Below are 15,670 nucleotides of genomic sequence, written 5' to 3' on the forward strand. Positions count from 1 at the left end.
AGTTCACTATAATACTTACTGAAATATAACATGGGGCGTGTGGTCCTAAATGGTGTTTAAAGAACCAGACAGTGATTTTTTAATAATAAACTACATACCCAGGCATTGAAAAAACTGAATCCATTCGGAAAATTCAAAAGATGGCATCATAGTTTTCAGAGGCAAAGTGGAAGCTACTTGTTCGCATACAACACGAGTTTATAGAAAACAGAATAGTTTTTAATTTGTGTTTCATACTAATACAAACTACATTTAAAAACTTAACACGATTTTCAAAATATTGTGTTAACATAACGATCAGACATTACAGTCAAGGTCATACGGCTTTCGATAAAATGTTTACGCGGGTTGGTATTTGTACTATATGTGTAAATTTTTTCATTTTAATCTAACAAAACAAACCATGCAAATGGTGAAACTTAAAACACTCTGTTTAACGTAAATAATAAACATACACGTCGTTTATATGTAAACATGTATCATGTTCATGTTTCGTTACGTTTGTAAATCGATCAATGAAGAAATCCTGGTAAATCGCGAATAATGAATACAAGTATGGTTTGCATGTGTATCGTGACTTATACTTCAATTGTTGTGGAACATCTTAATAATTGAGTAATTTTATTTCAATTACATCGAATCATTATGCTCGTGTTTTGCAGTGTACGTCTTGAATTGGAGGTAAGCCTAGTGATCAATTCCCAATTGTTTGCAGCAAGCATTCCAATGCGGTAACTCTTATTTGTATGATTGTTTTACAATCTATGTCTGTGTTGTATGCATATCCTTATTATGTATAAGACTTCGGCCACATGACTTAAATGAGATACTCGTTGGACGTCGATTGTTCTAGGACTGTTATTACAGCATCAAACGTCTACATTGGTAACGAAATTTTATCAAATACAACGTGATAGTAATGTTTCATGTTCATATAAACGTAGTTAAACATTGGTTAATAAATAGTTTGATTCCACGATATTGAAGTAAGGTTGCGAAAGCAGCCTCCACCCAAACTGCTCAAATTCGTATAAATCATTGTGGAGGAAATTTAGGAAGACAAATATTTAATATGACAATTATGCATATAAAATTTATAATAGCAATTACTGTTTTTTTAACTGTTCAGCTTGTGATGACAGCTGGAGAAAGTCATTCATGCTCAACGTTGCTTTATTTTTAACAAACGTTTTGTTACAAATGTGCTTTATACTAGCAACACAGATAACGTTGAGTATAATCAATTAAATTTTCCGTTTTCCGTGTGTTGTCATTTAATATGTTATCGGAAAAGCGAGAGCTGAGACCCGGAATGATGCACCTTGATGTGTTTATCACAAAAAATATATGTGGTAAACATTCATTCCCAATAAAAAACTTTTGCCTCCGCTCGACATCGTTTTTCAATCGTCTTATCAGTTTCAGTAAAATGAATTTCTAAACGTCGTAAATCGAAATATTTTTGTGTATAGGCATCGGTTAATACATGCTTCCATTAAAAATAGTTCTATTGGTGTCACTGCGTATGCATGCTGAGATTGATTTCATGTTATTCAACCAAGACGCACCAAATAAATAATGTCTATTATACATATTATCGCCATCTTACAAAATATCATGAATGTTAGAACATATATGATTGAAGTCATTCTACAAGAACAACGTGTATTGTTAATGTGTAAATAAAAACAAACCACAATTTCAACGTCCACTATGCAAGTTAAAATTAGCAATGTCCTGTTCCAATCTTCGCGGCGGTCAAGTGAGATAATCATGTTTCTGAAGCAGTAATTTAAGCACTTGCATCGTGTCTGTCAATGTAGCTTGTTTTATTATATACTAAATTCCACATTCATAACACTTATGCTATAATGTTATTAATTAGTTGAATTCATATTCGCTTTGTTATTGAGCTGAAGAAAGCCGTATTGGACTGAGGCGGCAGGCCGAAGGACAATACGGCTGCCTGAAGCTCAATAACAAAGCCAATATGAATTCAACTAATTAATGACAATTGAGTTAATTAATTTTATAATATAATTCTAATTTCAGCATGAAAAGCTTAAATTTCGCTTACGAAATACAGGTTTTTGCTGTAAAATGAAGTATGGAGTTTTGAAAAATAGCAAAATTTCTGTTCTATACAACTTTTTCCCTGTTTATATAACCATGCAAAATGCTTTGAAAATGTTATGTACACTGAAATACCTTTAAAGATATATCTTGTTAATTTTAAACAAAAATTTAATATTGTTGTAAGAGGAAACATCTGTTCCATGCATTCAATTGCAGAAAAAAAAATTATTTCATTAATATTGTAATATGAAGTCGATATTACTGATAAAGCATTGGAACAATATCATTTAAACTAAGTATTTGACGAAAGATGCTTTCAAGACATTACATGATGCATGAACACAATTTGACAGGTCGCGAAATTGTGCAAAATTTACCCGAATAACATTCCAGCCACACTGGATCAACTACGGTTGTTTTTAATACAACTCAGAAAGACAATGAGGATTGAAAACTTACTTATTGCCATTAGGAATTGCATTTTAAAGTGTTAATCCTTCATGATTTCGAATAAGTTTTGCTTTCGGCGCTCATTGCAGCTTGAACATTTTCAAAGTTGTAATTTATGAACATATGCTCAGATATTAAACCTTACTTTTGTGGTTACACTGCACAATTGTTATTGTCGAAAAAGGGAGCTGAATATATTAAGGGCTGAGTGCATTAAGTAAACTGCAATATAACATTTTAAAGATTTAAACTTTTGCACCATAACAACTACAAAATGGCGTCCAAAATTGTTGAAATAGATTCTCATATAAGGCCGAGTTTTTCCTGGATTCTGATTAGCTGAATCTCGTATTGGCCGACCTTTTTCCGCATTGGCCGTGTTTTTTCCATATCGGCCGACTTTTTCTCGTATACGGCGAGTTACGAGTTTTATTGGCGAGGCTCAACTTATATAGGGCGAACAAATTGAACACATTCTCGTCTAATATTATAAAGTTAATTACTAATATATTATAATATGATGTTATTAATAAGTTGCATTCATATTGGTTTAGTTATTGAGCTAAAGAGAGCCAATTTGGCCTGAGGCCACAGGCCGACGGACCATACAACTGTCTTCAGCTCTATAACAAAGCTAATATGAATTCAAGTTATTAATGACAATGTTATTAACTAACTTTATTATTCAGCCAGAAAAGCTTGCATTTCACTTTCGAATTAAATGTTTTTGCCAATAAGAGATTTAGCCAATCGAAACCAGGAATATGCAACGCCAGTTACATCGCTAACATCATAACAAATGTACTATTACTGCGAAACGTCGATATGTTCTCCAGTAAACAAATCATCAGAAAAACAAGGTTTGACACTTCGATTGATAGCCATACAATTTGTAAATTGCAAACGAGAACCATCTGTGGTTGGCATCCATTATCCAATTATTAACTGTTGCCTCCGCTCAACATCTTTTGTTTATGGATAACGCTTGCCTAAACATTATTATCCGGCAGTGTTACATCCATCAATAAAGTTCTGCATTTAGAACAGTAAATACACGTGATTTATAGTTAGTTAATTTGTGTGACCGTGTAAAACATGCTGAGGTTTATTTAATTAACAAACATCACGACGCAATATTTTGTAAATGTATTTTATCCATGGTCACTCATTGATTTTTGCGACAGTACACATATGTCAAGATTATCAGTATATGCATGCGTGCAGTCGTTTCAGGAGAACAACTTGTAATATCAATGTCTCATCTAAATACAAATCATATTACCGTATTCCCTCATGCACATTATAGTAAATATGATTAGTGTCCTGTTTACATCTACGCGGCGGTCAAGTGAGAAAATTACATTTTCTGAATTAGTTATTTAGCGATTCGGATCGTGTTTGTCTATTAACGTCAAATAAAGATAAGCTAAATACCATTTCAATAACACTAGTACTATATAAACGTAGATTCGAGCTATAATCAGTTAAAGGGAATGTCAATCGCGAATGACGAAAAAAGAAAAGTTCTAAAATATCGTATTTTTTACAATTATTGGTTTATATTGATTATCACGACTGATTTATTACATTACTTGAAAGTCCATTTAATGTCAATAAGTCGATGATTGTTACAATTATTTAAAGTTTTAAAGTCATTTTTATCAAAGTATGTAGTTTTTGTGTTTTATGCCAATATTAAACAGCCACAATGTGTAATTTAATGGTTAAATAATTTTTACGCAATGGTATTTAATACGTTGAATTTGATTTGCCACTTGCATGTTGTTATTTTGATGTAATTATGTAACCCGAATGCAATGACATCGAATAATTACTTTTAGGATTTATCAAGATGTTATTTTTGCCAGTTGTATTGATTTAAATAATACTTCGCTATATTTGAACCATGTTTTTATCAACCCGTCCAAGAAATTAAGGATATTAACATTCTTCGTGAATATTTTCACGACTGAGCTATCCATAAGCAACGTCGCCATTGTTTGAAAATGATTGCCGAACGAAGACTGGATTTCATGTCACCTAGACCGTGTCATTCAATAAAGGTTTTGACTTATTTTCTGTACACTTTATATACCTTTACCGCAGACACCAAGTCCACCTGAGCAGATTGTTGATGTTGAGGTTGAGTACATCATGTAAATTAACAAAAATAATTTTTATTTTATATGCTAATGCTTCGTGAAGCCATGTGCTTCGAGTTAAAATTGAAATATGTTGCCAATGTGACACATACAATACCTAACGCTTGTTCCTGGTAGTACATAAAGTTTACTACACTGCATATGTGCGCTAAAACTAGGTTTTGTGATTTAATGAGGTTCGCGAACGTGGTGAATTAGTGTATGTAAACGAGGTTTGGCAGACTGATTGATTGACTCGAGATGTTTAAATTGCATACGGAAACCATCTGCGGCGAATATTGAAATACATTATAACAAGATGCCTACAATTTGGCATTCATCAGCATAATACAATATAAATGCATTTGCGTACAGTTTTGCCACTTTATAAACACATTCAGCTACGACCTGTCGTTTTTGGCACTGTTTAATGTAAAAACAAACATCCTTTCTGAAACACTTTTAAATCAATGCAAATATTAGGTTAAAATACACAGTTTTATGAAAGTATGATTCAAAAGAATATTCAAATCATGTGATCGTAAAGCCTGTGTTAAATATTGGATCCATGAAACCCATTGATTTAATTATAATCATATATATCCGGGCGATAATTAAGTGCGCATGTCGCAAACGTCTAGTCTTAAATAGACAGGAACTGTGATTTATCAGTTAATTATATTAACTGAACAAATTGATATCATACAAACAAGTAATCGCAATGAATCCTTAATTTCATACTTTACTTTCTTCAAAGATTCTCCTTCTAAAACAATCGTACGCCGAATATATCAAGAGCTTCATGATCAACACAACAACAAAATAACGGAATACATAAAACCGTGCTTAATGCATGTGCGGTAAGTATCATCCTAAATTAATCTCTTCGTTTGGAATCGGTCTTAAAGTAAAGTACTTTCCCATGTGATCCTGTGCAGCCTGTGAAACGACACTTTACACGTTCAGGTTTTAAAGGGAAGTGTTTACCTAACAAAACATTCTGTCAAGTCGGAAAAGGTTACGCTTAATAAGCCTGTGCGGACTGCACAGGTTAATCTTGAATGACATCGTTCGCACGGGTATTCAAATAGGTTTTTCTAGAGACCGACTAAAATGCATTTTTTTAATCAGGCCGTACGTTATAAAAACAGGTCTCCGTTGTTTGTTTTTTAGACATGTACTTACATCAGGTGTTCCATGAGTGATCCGTGCTTTTATTCGCCCTGTGAAACATTATCTATAGAAGAGTAATTATATTGCGAGGTGTGAATCCCGAATTAGAACCATCAGCGGTGGATATTCATCAAACGATTAAAATCAAATGCCAATGTTCGACCTTCCTGTACTCAACTTAAAATGTTTGAAGTATAATTTTACATTGTTTGAGGGCCGATATATTGCTAATACATGTTTATCTGGTCAAATGGTGATATTCTGAATGACTTGTTTAAACGGGTCGTTCCAGGGTGGTGACACAAATAGAATAATTTGTATGTTTTTGGTCATGTTACGTAATTAGAATTGACCGTATTTCATGGGTAATGTTATACTTGCTTCCAAAAGACCAGTGGTTATTAGCCAATTATTTGTTATTATATCATATCATGTTTGCGTTCAATACTTGTGTAACGTAAAATAAACGAGTACATGGATTATTAACCTACATTCACAACGTGGCTCCCGAAGAACCACTGATGTTGTTATATGTGCCATTACTTAGTGCTGTTTAGGTGGTTTCATATCTCTTTATCCATGTATCTATATTGCGATTTTTCATTTGGTGAAATGTGGGCATAATTTATTGTCATTTTCAAGACACAGCATTGCGGCATAACTATTATTTCTGGAAGGGAAGAAAAATGGCAAAACGGCGTAAAATAAAAAAAACAAGCGAGTCTCGGTATCATAAATAAACATACATATATTTGCTTTCGAAATTAGTTAGTCAACTACACAAAGCAATATCACAAAGCAATATATTTGAATGTTGGTGACCTATCCATTATTACATGGACCTCAGTGGTCTATTCAGCTCATAATCTGCATAACGTTCCATATCAAACAGATAGATCCTTAAGTTGTTTGGCATCCGAGTATAAAGATCAAGTCATTGTTTGTCTTTTTCTCGCTCCACATACAGGCCGATGGGAACACTAGACAAATGCGGATCATAGTTAAATAAATTTTACTATTGTAATTATGACGAGTGCATAAAGCATGCATACATATATGATATTTACAAATTATGTTCAGTTTTGCTGGAAAGATACATTTAAGAAGTGTAAGATGTAACAAAACAGATAACATTCAAAGATCCAAAGATGATACTTAAAAGTATCAGTATACAGAAATGCAGCATGGTATTTAATAATGAGGCGATATGTCTTAAAAATAGCGAATAAATAACGGTAATGGTTGACGGGTTTTTCGGACTCTATTATATGCTTTAAAGAAATATAGACATTGCATTTACAATGAAGGCTTGTTGGACAAATTTGAACCTACAATTCACAAAACAGTTTGCTCAGAATGAACACTGAATGGCAATCGAATCACATGGCGGGTGCACATACACGCACACATGGTCCATTAGTTGAAATAGTTTTTTACATTTTGCACGCCGGTAAGATTTTCAAAATAATCGTTATCATTATACTTCCCATTTAATACACTTGTTTCAATATGTCAATTATGCGATGTTCATGCCGACGTTGGAGCACAATCGATGCTTTTATCTGCTAAACCATGGCAAGGCATCATATTAAAATTATGATTTTTTAAAAATATATTATAACACCTTTCTGATAAATGATAATTCTTTACATTAATAACACTTACATTACACGCAGAAAGAAAAATCGAAATAACATCATTATACAAGTTAATGAGAGGGCGACGCTATTCATTTCGCATGACATTCCCTCTTTATATTTTCGAATTATATTCTGTATAAGACAGATGACCAGTCGGTTGGTCGTTGGAAGTGGCATAAACAGGAGAAAAATACGCATTGACCACAATTCGCCTGGATTTTTTAGCCAAGTGTCCCAAAATATCATGCGAATAACATCAAGTATATATTATTAATTGTGTTTTATATATCTCGACGCTTTTTTCGTTTATCTTTCACACAAATATAATGCCTAAACTTTCGGTATGACGTAGGAATAATGTTTATCTAACTTAATGTTTTAGTGTAGACAATTCAAATACAACAATTACATTTTTGAATAACTTCATTGATTTTTTTAAGAAAAACAAGTTTTGAATTACAGCAAATTTGTAACACGTTATTAAATGCCAAACTTTTAGCATATTTAAATAGTTTTTTTAACGGCTGTTGGCATTGGAGCTTTCTTTTATTTTAATTGTACGATACATTTTTACGATATTTCTTTTTAAATAATTGTCTTAATGTTAGGTATTTGAAGAACTGAATTTTAGATCATTTATATATATTACATGTGTTAGAACATTTGTTTATTTTTATATTTGATAATAATTTTAAAGTCTGAGAACACTTACCTGCATTTGATCCTAACTGATAAATAAACATAGCCGTTGCATTAAATGGTATTGCAGTGTAGAACACATATTCGTATTAATACGTTCTCTCCTCATGTATTACCTCGCTAACCGAGAACACAAAGCCAAAGTCCTCTTTACGTGTGGTCAATTATTTTGACTGCAGAGCTTGTGGCATACAGGACAGGACAATGTTCATAAATATAATGAACGAGACGAGTCGACCACAGTCATTACTATTATTATGACCATTATAGAGTTCTATGGTCAGACGAGGAAGTTTTTGTCTTGAATTTGTTATTTACATGTGTGTAATATTCGTGTGCGCTTATCGAAATGTCTATTTATTTGATATATTTTAAATATAATCACATAACTCGTAGATATACACAACATCTTTATATAACTTAAATGCAGTGTGCTATGCCTGACTGTCATAACTCTAGTAATTTAATTAAACCATTACGTGCGAATTGTGATGCGCAAACGTGACCATTCAAATGGTCGAAAGCAGAATCTTTAAATACAACACACTTCAATAGTTTTATTATATAACAAATCAATTTAAATATAAAGATTGAGGGATGGGTGGATAGATAGACAGTTTGAGAGACATCGATCAATATATGGATTAAAAGATCGAACTATATATCGATCTAAATATCGATCTATAGATCGTTCTATAGACAGACATATATATATAGTAAGATAGATAGAGGGATGGATCGATTGATAGATCGATCTATAAATCGATCTATAGATCGATATATAGATCGATCTATATATCGATCTATATATCGATAAATATATATATAAATAAATAAATAAATAAATATATATATATATATATCGATCTATAGCTATATAAATATATAGATAGATGAATAGATAAGTAGATAGATAGATAGATAGATAGATAGATAGATAGATAGATAGATAGATAGATAGATAGATAGATAGATAGATAGATAGATAGATAGATAGATAGATAAATAGACAGACAGACAGACAGACAGACAGACAGACAGACAGACAGACAGACAGACAGACAGACAGACAGACAGACAGACAGACAGACAGACAGACAGACAGACAGACAGACAGACAGACAGACAGACAGACAGACAGACAGACAGACAGACAGACAGACAGACAGACAGACAGACAGTCAGACAGACAGACAGACAGACAGACAGACAGACGGACAGACAGACGGACAGATAGATAGATCAATAATTCGGATTGCCGCTTACCCTTACTTGGAAACAGTACACTTTCAGAAAAAAATATAATTTAAAGTATTTTACTATCTGCTTTGTTTCGGTTGTAAAATTCAAACTTACGAATCTAAGTAACAGTTCATATTGTATAATCATTATATCCGTTTTTATCAATTGTATTACTGTCCCATGTGTTTAAGATTACGGTTTACAAATGTGTTTTCGCTATTCCTTATTGCGTTGCAATTTTATGATATTTTCTTACATTTGGTGGCTTTTCTCTTCGACTTTCAATGCAATGTGTGTCTGACAAATATCGGCGGAACAAAATGCAGTACAGATCAAAGCAATTTGTCAAATCCCGCATTGCCGTCGCGAACAAGCGCGCAGTATTGCGTTGGCGAACCGCAAGATCGAATTTTATCGCGGGTATTTATCACGATGCTTCAAAAATGCAATGGTTAGGCGTCATCGCGGGCCGCTGTGGAAATCGCGGAGTTCCACGGTAATATCGTTGCGATCTGCGGTGGCATCGAGGTGTTCCAAGACTATTTGTTTTCTGAACATCAAATGAAAGGTTCACGACATGCACATGATACACATGAATATAAGATTTAAACGTTTATTCAAATAAATTGTCGTTTGATTTGCATTTCACAATTGCATGTGTTGAATAGCCTCTTTAATTTTTTTTTCAAATAAAACACATGTGCTCAAAAGGTCTCTGATCTTGATGGTGGTCATTCCTACGCAGGTTGAAGACATGTTATTTCGACAATCTGACAATATATATTGTCGTGGTTTAAAAAAGCCGCGAAATATAATATCTCCTAATATCTCCGTTCTGTAAGAGGTAAAACAATGCATCATCATCCTTAATGACACTGTTAAGAAAACATGAAAGTTAGCACTAGTTTGACATAGGGCGATATTGTTAAGGTAGAAAGAGCGTAATGCGCTCGGAATATTCCGTACAATATCGTAAGATTTCGTGCGACTTCGTTGTAACTCAAAAAAGTCCGTTTGCTGTCGCGAATTTGATTTTTTTTTATTAAACACAATTATTTTCTCGCAAACAGACTTTCATTATCTCGGATTTTGATACATCAAATGAATTTACCATAAAAGAAAAGACAGTTTTCTATTGTTCGTAATTATTATTGGGAATTGCTGGGAAACCCTCCAAGGTAGATCACTGTACTCCCAAAACCTAAACAATGACAAACAACAAGGAATTGTAACAAAAAAAGCATTTTAAATCCAAATCTTAAAGAAAAGTTTCTGTTAATCATAGGAATGTGTAAATTGAGCATAATTACAGTCACGTCTTGAATATATGAAAGAGCACAGAAGGTAATTGTCCCATTTTTAGCCATAGAAAACAAAACGACAACTGTTATGGACGTCGGATTGTGGAATTGGATATTCTAATGAAGAGCCTCCAGTCCTGTCAGTCATGTAAACTAGGACCCGTGCCACCAACATATGACAATGTTGTGGACATACTACAGAAATGGTGTGGGGCCACTTGTATGTTGTGTGTTTAAATGTTGAATGTGGTGCTGTAAACAGAGTGCCATATGGAACAACACACCATGTCAAATCAACGGGGATGCTCTGTTTTGAAGTCAATACAAAGCTTGGGATAGTTAAGAAGTTTGTATGAATATTGCATTTATGGAAATTGCTTTTGATAACATCTGTTTAGAGTACGCGTGTAATTTTGCAAGCTAATGTAGCCTTGCAAGTTGAGAAAATGACTTTTTACTATGAACATTAAAAATAACTATTTTGCAACTGCCAATCGGTGTTAAACAAAATATTTTGAAAATTGTTATTGTTCTATTGCTATTCTGTCTTTTGACTGACTGTTTGAAACAAAGATATAGGCTGTACTGTCCAGAATTCCGGACCGTTTTGTCTGTGCTGTTTTGTTGATGGCTTGTTAAATTTTGGTGCAATACATGAAAGGTACTTGTCAGTGTATTTTCTTACATTTACAGCAATGATTGATGGATTGGGTGGTGCTGTAAAGGTCAACAATTTCCTGTCAGCCCTGGACATGAAAGAGGTTCATCTAGAGAATCTAAAACTGATGGAAACCGGGCTGGGGAATTCATTGAAGCTGTCGCCAAAGAGTCTGCAAAAGATGCAGGTCAGGAGAAGTTGGCCTTGGAGACATCTTCACTATGAAAAACTCTTACGGTCAACTGCGAGTTACTAGTATGAAGAAAGTACTCGACAAAGTTCTGCCAAAGCTTGCAGCTTTCTTTATCACTTAAAATTGTGTGAAAGGTACACAGCTGTTAAATTATGTGTGATTTGTAATAATTGGTGCTATCAAGCACATAGGTGTTCAATGCATACAAATTTACTTTTTTGCTTGAAATTTCGACAGAGTTGTTGCCCTTCTTGGAGCCATCAAATTTCTTGTAGAGTGCTGATTTGTTGTTAGACATATGAAAATCATGACAAAACCATTTTTCTGTTTAAATTAAAAAAAAACTAGTGATAATTGGTTGTGTTGGCTATTTTCGTCGACTTTCCTTACAGAGTTATGGTCCTTGTTTACTTAAGAATAAGAATATTCTACAGCTCTTAATAGTGTATTTTGTTGTAAACAATATCCTTAAAGTAAGTAGGTCTAATGAATTAAGGTATTTGGTTTTTACCGTATAGAAAGAATACATATAAAATGGACACCTTGTGCTTCAATATTTATTATTTGTCATTTCTTTACATTGCCAAAATTACCTCCCTTTCTTTTGGATATACACCTGGAAACATACAATATAATTTATACGATTTGTTTAGCATAGATGCAATATTAATATTGTGAGCAAAATTGTAGTGCCCAAACACACTTTCATTGAAAAAAGTGCTTACAAAATATTCCATATAATGTTTTTTGTTCACATTCTTTTTTGAAAAGGGGGGGGGTCACCATTGTATATCTCAATTATTTTAAGTTAGCTGTGGTCAACTTTGCCGTACACAATATATTTTTGACAGTTAATGTTTACTGATATTTTTAAGTCAAGTATATTAGTGGGCAATGATAATTTGTTGTCTTTTTTCAGATTTAAAATTTTGTCATGTCCATGTTTTAGTTAAACATTATCGAAAAAGATTCTTCACATTATAAAATTCTTTAATGTATATAAAAATAACAACACATATGTTGATGTTTGTATATTCATTTTGTAGTTCTATCATTATAGTATACAGAAAAGGTTTTCCTGATAAAATAAATTCACTTTTAATGATTTTGCTCTTATTTTTGTTTTCATACCCCATAACTTCATTTTGTAGAAATCCGAGAAGGGGGGTAGGTTTACTAAAATGTAAGTTATTTCTCAATCTGTGGTTAGATTTTTTTTGATATTGCACAAAAGATACTCTTATTGGCAACAAAATCAGAAAATACCAAGATGAAATAGATCCTAATACATGTGCATTACACTCCCTCTACCTTAAGGGGGCTATTTGCGATTTCGAAGCTACTTAAGAAAAAGAACATCAAGAACAATTGTTGTCAGGTTTCTAGTTCATTCATGAAAACAATACTAATTTATTCATTCTGACATGTTAGAATCGTATAGTTATATATTTTACAATCTTGCCAGATTGATATCTAGTTTGTATTTCGGTCACGTCGATATTTAGCATTCAATAAATTACTATGCCGTTGTTGTTCAATATTACACACATGTAGTTCATTAATCGTCGTGGAAACAATTAATTAATACTTTTGTTTTTCATTCCCAACGCATGTAGAAAGGGCTTGATATGTTTGTAGATTAATTTGTTTTCCATTTTAATTCTTTCCGCAACGATTCACTGACAATGAACTACATGTGTGTAATATTGAATAACAATGGCATAGCTGTCGCTCTATGTCAAACTAGTGCTAACGTTTATGTTGTCTTAACAGTGTCATTTAGGATCATGAAACACTGTTTTACCTCTTACAGAACGGAGATAGTAGGAAATATTATAGCTCGCGTCTTTTTTTAAACCACGACAATATATATTGTCAGATTGTCGAAATAACATGTATCCAACCTGCGTAGGAATGACCACCATCAATATAAAGAAGTGAAACTCCAGCTTCTGGAGTAGTATTGAATTATTATTATAAACAATTAGTAGGTCCTTTATTTAAGGCAAGTGACCGATTGCCCAAACAGTACAAAACAGCACAATACAGCACAATACAAAACAACATAAACACATATAAGAATAAAGCTGCGGTCGCCGCCTTGGAACGGTCAATGCAAAGCATTGGGGGTTTAAACCGGTTTTAAAGCGCTCAACCTCACACTTGGCCCAGCAATATTCATAATACATTTAAGTGTAAATAAAATTTAACCTCATAGCATTGTTACTCAAATTAAACAATAATAAAAGGGAATTAAAACGCATTCAATTTAATTACCATTTAATTACTCAATGGTATTGAAGATACCAGAGCAACAGAGTTACAACTTTTTGAGGAACAATGGAATGAAACTATGAACAAGTGTCAACTACATTGAAATTTCCTTCTTTATAGAAAAAGATTTTAAAATATAGCATCATGAAGTTTATATTTCAGATCATCATCGCACAAATACAGGAAGAAGCAGCAATAATGGGTGTAAAAGTTCCATATTACATTGCTTGGTTGTTTATGTACTATTACAAAAAATCAAACAAGAAACGCCGGTCGCAGAGAAAATAAAAATAAAATTATAATCCCAATGACCTATGCATGTAGATTACAACTGGGAAAGTTGGTCGTATGACGTCACAAAAATCAATGTACCCAGGAACAGAGAAAGAGTTATGACGTAATTGACAAGCGAAGACACAATGACGTGAACAAAATCCAGGGGCAGTACTCTAAAGTAAAAATATTAATGGGGCGGTACTGCAAAATTGAACTATTAATAAGACAAGTTTAGGTGATTAAATATTAAGAATCAAATGTATAAAAATAGTAATTCCATTAAAGCGACATTATTGGAATCAAACAGTATATAGGTGTTTTGACAGCCGACGACAGAAATGATTTGATGTAAGATGTGAGTCTAAATGTAGTTTTCATGCAGATTTGTGCAAACGACACAAGGACACAATTATGCTCAATGTGAAAAATGCCCATAATATCATTCATGATTCCAAATTTTAAGGGAAGAAAGATATAGTGAATCAAAAACCATCAAGCACGTGTTTTTAAGTGCATCAGCATAATATCCTTTTGATAAAAACGAGTTGATTTAATTGAAAAGTTTAATATGAACATTTTCTTTAACATATTTTATTTTGCGGACACGCTTCAAAACATCTCCATAAAATGATGGAAATACCATAATTTAAATGCCATTTTAAAGAAACATTATATTTTGAAATTAAATCACCATACTTTGAGTGAAATCTAGCGAATTTACTTCTTAGGTTATGATACAAAAAGCCTTGTTTTAGCAATTTCTTTGTTAATATAAGATTGCGATCATTAAAATCTCTAATACATGAACATGCTCTGGCATAACGTACCAACTGCGAAATGTAAATACCATAGGAAGGACCTTTAGGGATGTTGCCATCTAGGAACGGAAAATTCACAATTTCAAAGTTAAAGTCGTCCCGTTTGTCGTATAAACTAGTTTTAATCATATTATTATTAATAGTTAGATGTAAGTCTAAATACGCAGCGTCTGTATTGGATTGAGACGATCTATTGAAGACTAGTTCGTTTGGGTAGGTTTTGTGAATATATTGTTCAAATAATGGATTATCTAAATTAAGTATGTCATCAATGTACCTACTAGTAAGGTAAAACTATGAATCAAATCTACTTGTTTAGTTTTAGATAATTCTAACATAAATTCGCTTTCATAACAATATAAAAAAAGATCAGCTATAAGTGGCGCACAATTAGTACCCATAGGAACGCCAATAATTTGTTTAAATATTTTACCATTAAATTCAACAAACAAGTTATCCAGAAGATACGCAAAAGTCAAGACCAGTCCAAATGATGTAATTATCTAATATCTGATTAGTAAAAAAGTTGTTTTAGTGTTTAAAGCTAACTATGAACACTTCTCTCTAGCAAATGTTTTTTCAATCAAAGAAACAAGTTTGGATTTTATTAAAGAGTAAGGAAGCGTTGTATATAGTGTAGAAACAATCATAAGTGCTTACTTGTGACACCTTATATTTTTTCTTTTCAATTTTATCAATAACTTCTAATGAGTATTTTATTGACCAAAA

Source organism: Dreissena polymorpha, chromosome 11 (assembly GCF_020536995.1).
Source record: "Dreissena polymorpha isolate Duluth1 chromosome 11, UMN_Dpol_1.0, whole genome shotgun sequence".
NCBI lineage: Eukaryota > Metazoa > Mollusca > Bivalvia > Myida > Dreissenidae > Dreissena > Dreissena polymorpha.